Below are 7,763 nucleotides of genomic sequence, written 5' to 3'. Positions count from 1 at the left end.
GTGGTGCACCCCTGCAGGGAAGTTTAATCTATTCGAATAGCCGTGATCTTCGGTAACAGGACGACTTGGAGTTGTACCTTGACCTTATGACAACTAGAACCGGATACTTAATAAAACCCACCCTTCCAAGTGCCAGATACAACCAGTGGTCGCTCTACCTCAGGGATACGAGGAGAGGATCGCCGGGTAGGATTATGCTATGAGATGTTACCTGGAGATGCTACTTGGAGGACTTCGACCTACCCTCTTCTGCCTGTTGCAAGACGAAGGTGACCAGAAGCGTAGTCTTCGATAAGACTAGCTATCCCCCTCTTATTCTGGCATTCTGCAGTTCAGTCCACTGATATGGCCTCCTTACACATATACCCATGCATATGTAGTGTAGTTCCTTGCTTGCGAGTACTTTGGATGAGTACTCACGGTTGCTTTCTCCCCCCTTTTCCCCCTTTCCTTTCTTTCTGGTTGTCGCAACCAGATGCTGGAGTCCAGGAGCCAGACGCTACCGTCGACGACGACCCCTACTACACCGGAGGTGCCTACTACTACGTGCTGCCCGCTGACGACGACCTGGAGTAGTTAGGAGGATCCCAGGCAGGAGGCCTGCGCCTCTTTCGATCTGTATCCCAGTTCGTGCTAGCCTTCTTAAGGCAAACTTGTTTAACTTATGTCTGTACTCAGATATTGTTGCTTCCGCTGACTCGTCTATGATCGAGCACTTGTATTCGAGCCCTCGAGGCCCCTGGCTTGTATTATGATGCTTGTATGACTTATTTTATTTGTAGAGTTGTGTTGTGATATCTTCCCGTGAGTCCCTGATCTTGATCGTACACATTTGCGTGCATGATTAGTGTACGATTGAATCGGGGGCGTCACAGGCGGCCTCGTTGGTATTGGGCAAGCTACCCCGACAAGGCTCTTGCCGGGGCTATGTAGGACGCCCTGGCAAGGGCCTTGCCAGGGGAAGTCTACCTTGTCCTTTTGCTCTTCACGCCTCTGGTTTGAGTACTGCCTTGGCAGCCTCGTACTTTTGCACCCTCTGCCTCACCAAGCATGGTTGCAGGTGAGGCTACGACTACCCGTGCACAAGTAAAGGGGTACAAATAGGCCGCTACTTTTGTACACCGACAGGATCCCCCGGGCCTAGGCAACACATAAGCGCGGAGCGTTGTTGGGACATGCCTAGAATGGTGCATGGGCACACGTGGCAGAGTTTTAACTGCGGTAACTCCTTCGCAAGTTGCGCTTCCCCACGACCCGCATTGAGTGCATGACATGGGGGTCGTGCGTGGGACGGGCGCAACATGCTTGTGTCACGTCACGGTGAATAGTAAAGAGGCGGCCCACGTATTCCCCATAAAAATGAGGAAACTACAGGGTCGCTGCTCATTTACCCTCCATGCTTTTTCTAATCTTGGAACCGCCATCCCCTATCTTCTTATCCAAGCACAAATCGAAGCTTTCGCCACCGTTGGCCGCCGTCGCACCCACATTTCCCTTGATCCCTCACCCCCTCTCAGCCGCCATGTCGCCCAAGTTAGGCAAGGGCAAGGGAGCAGCCAAGGATGCCGGAGGGAAGGAGGCGCCGGAGAGCTAGTTGGTGGAGCTGCGGACGCAGTGCACCCTCTTCACCTTGACAGTCAACGTGCTCACCCTCAAGGAGAAGTTCAAGCCCCTGTGGGGCAGAGAGATGTTAGGGCGTCTCTCCACGCGCATCATCCCGGCCTCCTTCGCCAAGGTCGGTCCAAACCGGTACCCTTTATTTGTCGACTATTTCTCCTGTGGGCTCTGCCCCCCCCCCCCTTTCATATTTCTTCAATGACAACATGCACACCTACGCCTTCCAACTTCTGGACTTCACACCGAATGTCGTGGCGTGCATGGCCTTCTTTGCTCACCTTTGTGAGGGCTTTGCCGAAGTGCATCCCAACACGACGCTCTTCCGCCATTACTTCACCCCTCGCATCCAGCCAGGGGGTGCCATCTCGGGCTGCATCACCTGGATCCTGAGGACCCAGAGCAGGGGCACGTACCCGGAGGGTGCCTAGAAGGGGAGGTGGGACAAGTGGCATGGCTGGTGGTGCTGCATCGAGGAGACAGATCCGCAGGAGTTCTGTCGGGTCCGTCGGACGCCGCCGGTCCGCAGCAAGGACTAGTGCGACCTTGACGCCGACGACGAGAAGCTCATGGTTGCCATCACCATGATCCGTCACCTCACCTCGGCCGGGCTCACTCTCCAGATGACCGGGGTTGACTTCATCCGCCGTCGGATTGCCCCGCTGCATAATAAGGGGAGGCCGACCTAGGATTTTAGGAACGTGGCCGATATCATGAGGCTTCGCCCCGGCCTGAACCACAAGTTCACGGTGCTGCATCATGCTCGTCTTTGCCAGAGGCTTTTTCAGCTCAAGGTCGACGAGGTCGATGGGGTCGAGAGGCCCGGCAAGGCCGAGAAGACCAGCAAAGCTGCCAAGGCCGGCAAGTCTCTGTTCGGGTTGCCAACGGGGGTGCTTCCGTTGAGAAAGAACTCTTACCAGACCGCCATCATCGCCATGATGCCGGTTTTCAATGTGCACGGCCTCGATCCGACCTGGGTTGAGCCAGCGGCGGAGCTGGTGCAGGCATTCTTCGACAACTTGTCGGAAAGGTACGTTCATGAGGAGTCGCAGCTCATCCACGACACCATTGAGGAGGAGCTGGCGTACATTGCCAACAGGGCGGAGGAGGCATCACTTCCCGAGGACGCCGACAGCCTCGGCACTGTGGAGGACGAGGCCGATGCGGCCGTAGAGGAGAAAGAGTTTGCTGAGTGGACGGGGTCTGCCGGGGAAGCCAGTGGCGCTGGCACTGGGGTTCCCCTTATAGAAGAAGTGGTCGAGGAGTCGGCCGAAGAGGAGACCGAGGCGGATGACTCCTCGGCCCTAGGGAGGAAATGCATCCTACGGCGGGCTGGTTCCAGCGAGCCGGTTCGGCCCAGCAGGACCGCGCAACGGCAACAGGCACAGGCGCAGCCCGCGCGCCAGATGAGGGATGTGACCGTGAAGAAGGCTGCAGATGCCGCTTCTTCCTCATCCAAGCGGCCCAGGACTCCGCCCCCTCTCCTCCCCTTGCGGACGCTTCCTTGGAGGCTGATTTCGATCTTGGGTCCTTCAGCCCTAAGAGGAAGAGGAGGCCAGCGGAGGAGGATGAGTAAGCATCTTGCCCCTCATCACTTCCTAGCCCTTTGCCCGTGCCATCTTTCCCTGACTTGATCTTATCTTCGTAGTGACATGGAGACGCTGGCCCAGAGGGCAGTGAAGAGAGCCAAGGCTTTGATGGGCAATGAGCCCCCGGCGAGTGCTCCGCGCACGCCGATGTTGGTGGTGATTAGCCCGAACAACAGCCCTCGACATGGCCCCCACTTCAGCCCCCAGCGTGGGTTCATTATTCACTCCCCACCAACGGGCGTTGGTGCGTGAATCCTTGGTGCTAACCTTGCCGAGTTTGCAGGAGGAGAGCAGCAACAAGAGGATCCGCTAAGGGCCACCCCCGACACGCCGCCCCCATCGATCATGCCACCTAGAGGGGCATCCCCGGCAAGGGCACCTACCGCCGAGCCCACGCGCATGAAGGAAGAGGGGGCAAGCATGGGCACTGGTGGCTCCATCTCGGCAACGAACGTTGGCGGGGAGGGAATCACTTCTTCTCAGCTCGGCACAGGTAAGCGGCCTGCCTCCCGTCCCTTGCTATCTCTGCAATGCAATGTTCTTTGTTCTGTACTTTGATTTTGGCCCCGCTTCATTCTCCTTTCTGGTTTCCAGATCCTCCCTCGACGGACTAGGTGGACGTCGACACTGTCATCGAGGAGGTCAACAAGGACGCCGAAGCTAAGGCCACTAGGATCACGGCTGAGGAAGCCGCCAAGTCCGCTGCCGAGGAGGCCAGCAAGCGGCCTATCAGGGAGACCGGCGAGGCGGCTGCCGGGGAGGCCGGCAAGGGGCCTGCCGGGGAGGCCCTCAAGGCCGCTGTCGAGGAGGCCGCCAAGGAGCCCGCTGGGGAGGGGATGGCTGATTGCCAACCTTCCTCCCCTGCATCCCCCTCCCCGGCAAGTACTTCAAGGTGGGTGATGATCTGTTCGTCCGCCTCACAGGGACGGAAAACAAAGCACTAGCCGAGGGGGAGGTGTTCGACTATGAGGCACTTGCCACCACCGGGCACTAGGCTATCGACGAATCGAGCGCCAGCGGCGGCGGTTCCCAAGAGAAGCAGCTCCTCTGGGCCATCAGCACCAATTTCTAGAAGCTCCAGGCGCTCCACCGTGCCCGCCATGATAAGGTGAACTCCAGGATAGCAACTGTGCACAAGGCGGAAGCGGATTTTCAGGAGTGCATCGCCCAGACGCAAGTCTGGTTCGGCGAGGCCCGGGAGGAACTGAGGACCGCCCAGGGGGAGCTGGATGAGTGCAAGAGAGAGCTCATCCTGAAGCAGGCCGACATCGAGAAGGCCCAAGAGGCAGTGAAGGAACATGCCACCAAGGATGAAGCTGCCCGGTAGCAGCAGCAAGCTCTGCTGGACAGCCAGGAAGAAGACCTCGTTGCGCTTGAGCAGTCACTTGCCACCATGCTCCGCGGCAAGGACGAGGAGATCGGTAAGATTGTCGCGCAGCGAACCCAGGAGCTGGAGGAGAAGTACACGGACGCACTTGATGCTCTGGCCCGGGACCAAGCCGACAACACTACAAAAAAAAGACACATCCGTGACATTTTGGGCCGAATGGAATTTTTTTCTGTCATACATATGACACTTCTATGACGATAATTGTGACAAACCCCGGTATCATCATAGATGTGGTGGGCTCATACTTCTATGACAAAAAATCATGACAGAAAATGGGCTTTTTGTCCTGGGCGGGCCAGAGACGCAGCTGCATGACATTCTTTGGGCTGTCCATGACGGAAAAAACCATGGTAGAAGCGAGGGCGATGAAAATTTCAGGGAGTTCCCGGTTACGGTGGGAGGTTGGGGGCCGAGCGATGCGCGTTTCTCTCGTACACGTACGCGCGTGTGTGCGAGGCGTTGGCTCTAACTGAACCCGAGCGAGGCGTTGGGCTCTAACTAAACCCGAGCGACTGCACTGCAGGCTACACGTTACTGAACCCGAGCGATCGATCGATGGCTGTTAACTAAACCCGATCGAGTGATTCCTTCACTACTGCTGCTAACTGAAGCCGATCGATGGTATGAACAGTGAGCATTGCAGGGGGGGTTGGATGAACAGTGAGCGGTGGTGTTGCCTCTGGATGAACAGGACCCCGTGGTGTGATGGAGGGCTGGATGAACAGAGACGGTGGAGGGGTGGATGAACAGGACACTATGGTGTGGAGGGCTGGATGAACAGTAGACGGTGGAGGGGTGGTTGAACAGGACCCCGTGGTGTGGAGGGCTGGATGAACAGTAGATGGTGGAGGGGTGCCCGTGGAGGGGTGGTTGAACAGGACCCCGTGGTGTGGAGGGCTGGATGAACAGTTGACGGTGGAGGGGTGGTTGAACAGTAGCCGGTGGAGTAGCGCGCGGTGGAGGTTGGATGAACAGGAGCCCGTGGAGGCTGGAGGAGGTCGACGGTGGAGATGAACAGTATCCCGTGGAGTCCCGTTTTGCGGTACGCCACACCCCTCCCGATGAACAGGACCCCCATTTCGACCGTAGGAGGTCCGTTTCCTCCTTTTTGCGGTACGCCAGACCCCTCCCGATGAACAGGATCCCATTTCGAACGTGGCCGCTCGAACACAAGGTCGTTTCCTCCGTTCTGCGGTACGCCAGGCCTCGTTTCCATCGCCTGTTCCGTCCAAGCCCTCCCGATGAACACGAGGCATTCTGTTGCCTCCCCATGAACATGACGCATTCCGTTGCCTCCCCATGAACACGACGACGACACTGTTTCTCCGTTTCGACCCAGCCATGTACACGAGCCCTGGCCGTACGTATGCGCGACTAGGCGTTCGAGACCCCACCCGTATGTACACATACGTGGCCGTATTTTCTTTCTTGCACCCTGGCCGCTATACATACGTGTAAATGCTACGTGCGCGCCTCTACTACGACATGTGCGCGCCTCTACTACGACAAGTGCGCGCCTCTACATCGACCAGTATGTAGGTATACGTTCGCGACCAGAATGACAACGCTACATACGCTTCGACTAGGTGGGTCCCGACTGCCAGGCATTTCCTTGCCTGCGAAGATGTAGCTTGTCGGTCCCAGCAGTCGGGGGGCGAATCGTTTTTTTTTGCCCGGACGCACTTCCTTGCGTGCGAAGATGTAGCTGGTGGGTCTCCGCAGTTTTGGGGAAACGTTTTTTCGCAAAATACAGTGGCCCGTCCGGTGGGTCCCAGCTGTCACGTGGAGGAATCATTATTTTCTGCGTAATAAGGAGGCACTTCCTTGCTGTGGTCGTGGACCCAGCTGTCAGCCTCTCCACGTACAGTCCACGTCCGATGGAAGTCGTTCCTTGACCACGTTGACCACGCTGTGCCGAGAGCACCAGGGCGGTGGACGACGGCGAGGCCTAGGAAGGGGACGACACGGAGGCAGGGAAGACTCGGCAGTTGTTTCCCACGCGGAGGGGAGTACGACTGTACGAGGGTTTACTGGTTCGTCCGCCGTAGCCGGAGAATAACAGCAGGTGTGGTTAAGTAGAGGGATGGCTAGGCCAGCGATGGGAGTATGGTCGGGCGGTAAGGCCTGCGCGGCAGCACAGCCGGCCGCGAGGAGGAGGGAGCAGGCAGTCCCGCCGGCGCTTGTTTGAGCGGCTGGAGCAGGAAGAGCAGAGATTGAAGAAGCACGACGGCCGTTGAATGGACATCCAACAGTCAGTGCTTGTGCGTCAACCTTTTTTTAGGAAAGCCTCAAATCTGTGGAAAATAGCATACAACCCATTTGCCATTATTTCTAATAATTTACAGCCCATTTGCTAATTCTTAAGGTTTTTTTGGAGCTCATATTCTTTTTGTTAGCATTACATCCCATATTGTGGCAATAGTTAAAAAATTATACGAAATTTTGCATATTTCGGTGCGGTCCGAACTGTTTTTAATCTCGAAATTTCGACTCACATTCAAACTGATTTTAAACATAAATGTATATCAATATAAAATCCAACAAATTATCCACGCATAAAAATTAATGTAATTTAAAATCTTGAAATAAAAAAAGATATTTGAAACTAATTGCCGGTTTGGTGTGTTTTAAAAATGTACAACCCATTGCTCATTACTGATGGGCCATTTTCTCGGCCAGCCGAATGAAAGCTCTCCTCGTCTTGAAAGATTTGCAACCAAACAGGCCTGACAAAGCGACTTACTTGGCAAATCACAAAAAAACTAGGCTGTGGCCGTGGACCCAGCTGTCAGCCACTCCACGCACAGTACTCTTTCGATGGAAGTCCTTCCTTGACCATGTTGACCACGCCGCGCGGAGAGCACCACAGCGGTGGACGACGGCGAGGCCTAGGAAGGGGACGACGCGACAGTGGAAGCCCGCGCGGAGAGGACGACGAGGGTTCACTGGTTCGGCTGCGGTGTGAGGCTGCCGTCACCGCAGGGCCTGGCTAGCGGTGGGAATAGTAGGGGGCGGTGAGGCCTCTGCGACAGCATAGCCGGCCACGGGAGGTAGGAGCATGCGGCACGACCGGCGCTGCTTTGGGCGGCTGGAGCAAGAAGACGAGAGGTTGAAGAAGCACTACGGCCGTTGGATGGACATCGTACGATCACTGGAGCTAGAATCGTTCA

The sequence above is a fragment of the Triticum aestivum genome, chromosome 7A (assembly GCF_018294505.1).
Source record: "Triticum aestivum cultivar Chinese Spring chromosome 7A, IWGSC CS RefSeq v2.1, whole genome shotgun sequence".
Classification (NCBI taxonomy): Eukaryota; Viridiplantae; Streptophyta; class Magnoliopsida; order Poales; family Poaceae; genus Triticum; species Triticum aestivum.
Note: the sequence above shows the minus strand (reverse complement) of the source record.